The sequence below is a fragment of the Pelobates fuscus genome, chromosome 13 (assembly GCF_036172605.1).
Source record: "Pelobates fuscus isolate aPelFus1 chromosome 13, aPelFus1.pri, whole genome shotgun sequence".
In the NCBI taxonomy this organism is placed as follows: domain Eukaryota; kingdom Metazoa; phylum Chordata; class Amphibia; order Anura; family Pelobatidae; genus Pelobates; species Pelobates fuscus.
This window is the reverse complement of record NC_086329.1, coordinates 88,012,669-88,021,886: the sequence shown is the minus strand read 5'-3', so window position 1 is coordinate 88,021,886 and position 9,218 is coordinate 88,012,669.

Sequence of the window (9,218 nt, the reverse complement as noted above, 5' to 3'; positions counted from 1 at the left end):
TTTATAATAATACACATAATGCCAATCTCTAGCTTTCATCTCTCAACCAAGTCTTTCTGTCCATCTTGCAATCCCCACAGATCTCATCTCATCTCTCTCACTAACCACAAACTCTGAATCCTCTCTCCTCAGCAATCACTTCTCCACTCCTCTACTTCCCTTCATACTAGCATGCAGCATGGGACATAGAAAGATGTGGATGTGTTGAGTGTACTGGTAAGGGGACATGCCACAATGTTTAAGAGACAGAAGCAGGAAGAGCATTTGTACAGTGCGAAAAGTCAGCTTTACGTTAACTATTTTATAGTCAGACAGTCCACACAGGTTTTGTTCCCCTGCATATACCCTAAGTTCTCATAATGAATTCCCTCTGCACGTTATATAGCAAGAGCATGTAAGGTGTAGTATTCTTTTATCAATGGGCCCAGTCCTAGTCCATTACTCATCTCCAGCCCTGCATAAGGTGATATGCCTGCTTGATTTACACAGCATATAAAGGGGGGAGGTAAATGGATAAATATTTACATGAAGATCACCTCGTGGCTGCCATCTTCCTTTCAGGGTTCATCTTCCGTTTCTGGAGATGCAACTAAGAAAGAACCACTCATTACCATTGTTAGATTTTATCATTATTGTACTCATTTAAATATGATTACTATTTATGTAATATGGACCTATTTTTATCTCAGTAATGGTTTTTGTCACATTTGTAATGCTGCTAAATTAAGTAGAACTCAGTGTCTGTACAGTGCAAGACATTAAGGTATTTGTCACTAAGGCGTGGACTGTAGTGGTACAACTCATTAGGCCATGTGTATTGCAATCTAAATCTACACAAATCTGGAGATTTAACCTATTTACGAAAATGCACATTTTGAACATACTTTTCTCCTCAGTAAATACCTACGTGTATGAAGAAAAGCAGGTGGCTCTGTACCCTGACAATAAGCTGGGAGACTTTCAAATATCATAAAGCCAGTTATTGTGAACGTGTTAAAGAGACTTGTGAAGTCACTGGTCAGTCACCCCAAAACACATTGTGTACTTATACCCTCAGTTAGTAAGGGTGAGAGATAAGTGTTTCATTGGATAATTTGTTGATTATAGACTGTACCTATGGTTTTTCATGACAATTGGAAGAGTAATTAACAATGTAATTGGTGAAAATGTGTTAGCCTTTGTCACTTGTCTCTTCCATGTGAATCTGTTCCATCTCCCCCACTCCACACACCCGTTGTCCTAAGCTGACCCTTGGATCTGGTTATCCTTTGTGGGGTGGGCCTGCCCCCTCTGGTAAGCAGACAGCTGGGGTATCCTTTTATAAAAGACACTATGGAAACATCCCCCCACTTACATAGAGAGAAAGCCTGCCTGCTATCAAATCCACACTATTCCCAACACAACAGTCCCGCTTAGCATATCCCAGTCTGCCCTGCACATTAACCCTGTCTGTCTCAGGAGATAGGATTAGAAACCCAGTACCAATTAGAGATACAATTGAGATGTCACAATAAAACTCAGCACCAGGGTCTGCTCAGCCCACGCATTACTATATGTTCTAAGATACCTAATTTAATTTTCCAATCTTCTTTTACAACAAACATGGGTTATAAATTGTTCAGGTAAATCATCTTTCTCTAGTCATCATTCACCAGTCTAACTCTGAATTATTAATTGCAGCAGATGATTCTCCAAGTTGTATAATTCCTTGTGAATTAGTATCAAACTGCAAGCTTTTGAGGTCAGTGTGTGCATTTTTTCAAACATTCCCAGTATAGGGTGTTTGTCAGGATTTGTCTGGCTGGTTTACCTTAAAAAAAATAAAAAATATAATATATATATATATATATATATATATACACACACACATCAATATGTACATACACACACGCATATGAAACTTTGAGATTCTAGCATATACTTTACAGCTGATGTATGTATGCATTGACACTGCAGTCCTGACAGGGTTAAAGAGGATTTGGGAAATTATGAGTGAAAGGGGCTGTGAGAAGGTAAGCTTTTGCTGGAATAAACCTATGTTAGCTCTTTACAGTGACAAGCTGGGAATTTAAAGATATCTCTAGCATTTCTCATGTTGTGTTGGGTGATCTATGATGCTGCTAAAAGTCTATATATATATATTTTTATCATGGTAGTGTTGTGTGATTTGCTCTGTATTTATCATTGGGCATCTACCTGTAAGTAAAAAGGCATTTTTTTCACAACATCAATTTGCTGTCCTCCCGAATACTAAGATGACATATACTGCAACCAGACATAGAAGTGTGTTGTAAACTGTTGTTACACTACACTGCAATCCCCACCCTGGGAGTGTGTTACTGTTTCGCATTGTGACTTTGCCTAAATGATCTTATTAGCTTGTGCATTATCTCTCCTGACCACTTTACATGTTTACATGTGTTCTAGGGCAGCTGGAATATTACACTGTTTTCTTATGTTATAAAACATTGACTTGCAGTGTGTCAAACAGTGTGCTCCAGATATCCCCTGTGAGTCTGCCAGTGTACTCTAGTAATCCCTGTGTGTCATTGTGGTGCTTTGAGTACGGGGGGGGATGGTACAGGCAGGTGTAGACGGATCCCTCTCTGTAAATAAGAGTGATTGTAGGCAATGTTGGAGGGCAGATGGCTTCTAATCTCCCTTCTCGTAGCAACCAAAGCCTTGAGTACAAACACTGCCCATACCCCACATGTGTGGATCCCAGAGAGCCACATACAATACTAAAGCACTATAGCAGGCCCGAGATTTAGGCAGAGTAGACTCTTTGTGGCTACGTACATAGTAATAGTTCCAAACCTCTGTCTACAATTCCAATTATTTATGTATCACCAACATATTCCACAGCGCTGTATCCTAAAATATGACAAGCAGGAACAGTAGGTGAAGAGAGCGCTTCCCAAACAAACTAACAATCTATGCAGAATGCACAGGGTAATTCAGTAAACTCCGAATGGCCCTGTACCAAATAGGGCAAAACCATCTGGTACTGTACTGGGTCATTCAGATGGCAAAATCCAGAGGCTAATCTTGTTATGGACGGCCAGCACTAACTAGCTAGCCAACATTAAAAGACCAACTGTCACATCAAACCTAGTTTTTAATATAATAATCCTCTGATCGAGGTTTGAAAGGAAATATATATATATATTTTTTTAAATTAAGTATATGTACAAGAAAAATGTATTGCTACCTTTAGTGTATGACATGATACTTCAGCCACATACATGCACCCTGGGTCAGACAGTGTTTAAAAAGTTAGTTACTATAATCGTTCCTGCTGCATCCTTTAAAAGTTAAAAAAAAACATGTCCCTCTTGTTATTTCACAGGCCCCATTCCCATGGAATGGAGCACTTCTAGTGCCTGGGCAGTCATGGTTGCCCATTGTTTAGTAGGTATTCCCCCATGGCAGGTGGGGGCAGAAAATAGAGGTCATATTGACACCCATAGGCCTTTTTTTTTTTTATATAACTTTTTATGTGATGGCTGGCTAGCAAGCGCTGACCAGCTGCCACAAGGTTAACCTTCACAGTGCTGAGTTTTGTTTTTTTAAAACTATTTGCCCACTCGCTGTTTCAAATTATCACCCGTTTTGCAAAAAGCAAGTGTATGATAATTTCCTTGCTGACTGCATTCTGGACAGATTGAGTTTAAATTCAGTGCGTTGTACAAATTCCAAATCCTATACTTACTATAGGGTTCAGATAGGAAAGCATTGATTCTTAACTTGACTTCGAACACTTCCGACCAAATGACACTCACAAATCCAGAGTTTAGTGAATAACTCTGACAATGTCATTCTCTTTAATATCAATATTGTTAATATGGTGAAAACCAACAGAAAGTGTAAGCCAAACAGCAAAGAGGTCTCTTGTGAATGAAACAGAGTATAGAAGATACACTACACTGTGTGCAGAATTATTAGGCAAATTAGTATTTTGACCACATCATCCTCTTTATGCATGTTGTCTTACTCCAAGCTGTATAGGCTTGAAAGCCTACTACCAATTAAGCATATTAGGTGATGTGCATCTCTGTAATGAGAAGGGGTGTGGTCTAATGACATCAACACCCTATATCAGGTGTGCATAATTATTAGGCAACTTCCTTTCCTTTGGCAAAATGGGTCAAAAGAAGGACTTGACAGGCTCAGAAAAGTCAAAAATAGTGAGATATCTTGCAGAGGGATGCAGCACTCTTAAAATTGCAAAGCTTCTGAAGCGTGATCATCGAACAATCAAGCGTTTCATTCAAAATAGTCAACAGGGTCGCGAGAAGCGTGTGGAGAAACCAAGGCGCAAAATAACTGCCCATGAACTGAGAAAAGTCAAGCGTGCAGCTGCCAAGATGCCACTTGCCACCAGTTTGGCCATATTTCAGAGCTGCAACATCACTGGAGTGCCCAAAAGCACAAGGTGTGCAATACTCAGAGACATGGCCAAGGTAAGAAAGGCTGAAAGACGACCACCACTGAACAAGACACACAAGCTGAAACGTCAAGACTGGGCCAAGAAATATCTCAAGACTGATTTTTCTAAGGTTTTATGGACTGATGAAATGAGAGTGAGTCTTGATGGGCCAGATGGATGGATTGGTAAAGGGCAGAGAGCTCCAGTCCGACTCAGACGCCAGCAAGGTGGAGGTGGAGTACTGGTTTGGGCTGGTATCATCAAAGATGAGCTTGTGGGGCCTTTTCGGGTTGAGGATGGAGTCAAGCTCAACTCCCAGTCCTACTGCCAGTTTCTGGAAGACACCTTCTTCAAGCAGTGGTACAGGAAGAAGTCTGCATCCTTCAAGAAAAACATGATTTTCATGCAGGACAATGCTCCATCACACGCGTCCAAGTACTCCACAGCGTGGCTGGCAAGAAAGGGTATAAAAGAAGAAAATCTAATGACATGGCCTCCTTGTTCGCCTGATCTGAACCCCATTGAGAACCTGTGGTCCATCATCAAATGTGAGATTTACAAGGAGGGAAAACAGTACACCTCTCTGAACAGTGTCTGGGAGGCTGTGGTTGCTGCTGCACGCAATGTTGATGGTGAACAGATCAAAACACTGACAGAATCCATGGATGGCAGGCTTTTGAGTGTCCTTGCAAAGAAAGGTGGCTATATTGGTCACTGATTTGTTTTTGTTATGTTTTTGAATGTCAGAAATGTATATTTGTGAATGTTGAGATGTTATATTGGTTTCACTGGTAAAAATAAATAATTGAAATTGGTATATATTTGTTTTTTGTTAAGTTGCCTAATAATTATGCACAGTAATAGTCACCTGCACACACAGATATCCCCCTAAAATAGCTATAACTAAAAACAAACTAAAAACTACTTCCAAAAATATTCAGCTTTGATATTAATGAGTTTTGTGGGTTCATTGAGAACATGGTTGTTGTTCAATAATAAAATTAATCCTCAAAAATACAACTTGCCTAATAATTCTGCACTCCCTGTATAGGCAGACTAAGTGATCAGTGTAAGGCAGATTTGCTAGTATGTGACAGTGAGTTAAAATGAGTGCATATGTTAAATAACTTAAACAGCAAGCTATTATGTAGCAAGTAATTAAATAAGACTTGGTTATGCACACAGAGGGTGGGAAAATGTGAATGTATAGAGAAAAAGTAACAGATGTATATCATATGGCATCTCTGGATGACCATGGGACAGACAATATGAATTCAATTAAGTACTATATACAAAAATGGTACTGAACCCCCGCAAGCTCATTATAGGGCACTTGAGTGGTATAAAATCCACTTCAGTATATACGTGTGGCTCAAGGTAGTCTCAGGAAAATAGTGTTGACAGGGAAAAAATCCCAAATTAGGAGTTAATAAATAATTTCTAGTCACATTCCCCTCAACCACCTACTGCTCAGGACAGAGGAAGTTGGCATTATATATATTGGCATTATTTATTTCTCTGGCTATTATAAACAAATGTTCCCCCATCCTCCTTCCAACAATATCATGGCAGACTCCAGACTTCAACAATGGCATGTTCTAATTCTAAGCAAATGTAATCACTGGGTGATATTTGGCAGGGAATCCTCAGTTACTGAAATAGATGATCCTCAGAAAAATGTATGTCTCTCCTTCCCTCCTCTTCTCCAACTATCACACTTTCCCTCTTTCTCTGTGCAATAAGATGGCATTCAATCATTCAATTTAGTCTTATAGCATCTTCCCAATTTATGGAACAAAGTTTGTTGGGTCCACTTATGTCAGAACTACTCTATTACTGATTTTGAGGACATCCCATAATATGAATCACTTTCTGCTTTTGACCATTTCAGCTGTAAACAGCTACACAGTTTCATCACTTCCCTTGAGATCCCTGTTCTCTTTAACACCTACTGACTCTTTGTGGAGACAGGGGGACTCACTTAGATTAATGGCGGGTGTATATCCAAACTTGACCTCACTGTAGAGTGAGGTATCAAACCTCATAGCCTACATCATTCACATGTCTCTTTCCAATGCTGAATTATTCTCAGTGTGCAGAGAGCTGCAAATTGTCTAGAGAAAGTGAAACCAATATAAAACGTAACTTTTATTAAGTATAGAAAGCAAATGTGAAAGTAGATAAAAATCTGATTTACATTATAATTGGCATGACACATTTAGACAGTCTACCCTGTTTATCTACAAAAAGAGTAAAAATAAAGTTAACTTGATGCTAATGATTAATCACCACTTCAAAGCTTGATAGCAACGAATCTCAATACAATGTAACTATACATAACAAAACATCTTTTGGGAAATAATTGCAATAAAGGCTAGAGTAAAATCCTTGATTGACATCCTTCCCCCTTGTGTTGACCAGCCCATACCTGAAATTTTACTAATAGATGAGATGTGCTAATTATTTCCACTTGGGCCCCTAATAATATCTAAGATTCTTAGGCCCACATGGGCCCTTAATAATATTTAAGAGTCTAAGATCCCCCTCTTTCTCGTTGGAGTTAGTGATATCTACATTCTGACCACTCCCCTGTGTTTACCAATAGAGAGGATTGGACAAATATTGTGTCAATCTCTTGCCCTGGGCCTTCATTGACTTACCACACCTGACTTATCAAAAGAGAGAGAACCTGATTTAAGACAGACACGACTATGATTCTGAAGAGCTGCTTCCCTCTGAAAAGCTGCTTGACAGACAATACATGCATTTTTCTTTTACAAATATATTTATATTTTTTTATAGAAATCTGCACTTTTACAAAAGTCTTTAAAATCAGGCACTCCTCACATATAAAGCTGCATTGCTGTGGACATGGTCGAATTTACCATAAGGCCACTGAGACCATTGCCTCGGGGTGGCAAGCAGGAGAGGGCCGGCACGGCAAGGTGGGAGATTATAGATCTCTTTCACTGGCCAGCCCATTCTCCTTCTGTGGGACCAAGCTGCAGGGAAAATCTTCTTGGCCAGAGTAGAGGCTCTGCTAGATTGTTCTCACTGGCCTGATATGTCTACTGTACCAGGACTTTGCCATGGGCTATTGCAGCAACACTCCTATAAATTTCCCTGGCACTGGCAGGAAGGAGATATCTACACTTACTGTGGATGCAAACAGTAACACCTCCAACTGGACCACCAGTATATTTTTCAGAATACAGCCAGTATCCCCCTCCTACATAAAGTCACTATCCCACACACTCTATAGCCCCTATTCCCTTAATACTAGATTCTCTTGGGAACCCTGCCTTGGTGAAGATTTTGACCAAGGCATTCACTACAGCTTCAGCATTTATATTGGATAGGACTACCGCTTCTGGTTACCGGATAGCCAACATTCAATATTGATGGATTGGGTTTACTCAAGGGTCCACACCAGGTCTACTGCTGCCTGGTGAAAAGGTTTTCTACTATGGGTAAAGGTCTTAGTTTAGATTTGTGGTGTTCACCTCTTTTCCCTACCTGCTGGCAAATGTTGCATGTCTGGCAATATTCCTGGAGGTCCCGTGTGATTCCAGGCCAAAAGAATGCCTGGTTTTGTGGTTGCCGAGGCGGCTGGCCTGGGGAATATCGTGACTGATATTTAGTATTTTTGGGGACTACAAGCTAGGATACATGAACGGCCCCTCTCCCTGTCCTTTTTTTTTTATATAATTTTTATTATTATTATAGTTTTTTTCCATACATTTTTTTTTTTTTTTTTTTTTAATGGACATGATTCGTTTTATTTATTCTCCTGGATATGTATAGTTATATATATATATATATATATATATATATATAATAGAACTAATCATGTCCATTAGGAAAACATATTTGTAAAAGAATATCTTTAATAACTGTACTTACATAGAATGTGTTATCTTAAGGAATTCAGTTCAAGTGTGGTCGAAAGTCAGTGAGTACACATAGGATCTATGGATGTAACAGAGCCCCTAATGCGCGTTTCGCCTGTCAAGCAGGTTTTCAGAGGGAAAAAAAATCATAGTCTTGTCCGTCAGGTGCTCTCTCTTATTTGATAGGTCAGGCGTGGTATGTCAATCAAAGGTCCAGGCAAGTGATTGACACAATATGTGGCTAATCCCTATTACTGGAAAACACAGGGAAGGAGTAAGAACGTACACACCACCGACTCCAACGAGAAAGAGGGGGGATCATATATCCAAACTCATATTATTAAAGAGCCCAATTGAGAATGATTAGCACGTCTATTATATTAGTAAAAGTTCAGGTACTAAAAGGTCCCTACAAGGAAGAAGAATGTCAGTCAGGGTAAGTATCTTGTGAACAAACTACAAATTATTTTTCAACTGAAAATTTAAAAATACAATAAGAAAAAAAAATAAGCACAAAGGAGAAAACAGTGATTTATATGTGTTATGATTTTTGTACATATTGTCATGTCTAAAACACTTGGTATCAAGTTGTATATTAAAGTGAAGTCTCTACTGAGTCTACTATATATATATTGATAAAGATGTCAAGTTGTGAGGCAGCTATCATATGGGGGGTAAATCCCAACCACACAAAAGAGACTCTGTAAAAATCCTCACATTTAAGTGAAAATTCGAAGATAGGCAATATCTTGCGGCAGAAATGCAGATTTTGGAGACTATATAGCAGTAGTTCAGCCTCAGGCAACACAGATTGGCCAGACTCTAACTCCTCCAAAATCCTCATCATTTGCTCCTCATAACTCCATACGCTCTAATATCTAAATTCTATAGCTGTTTTT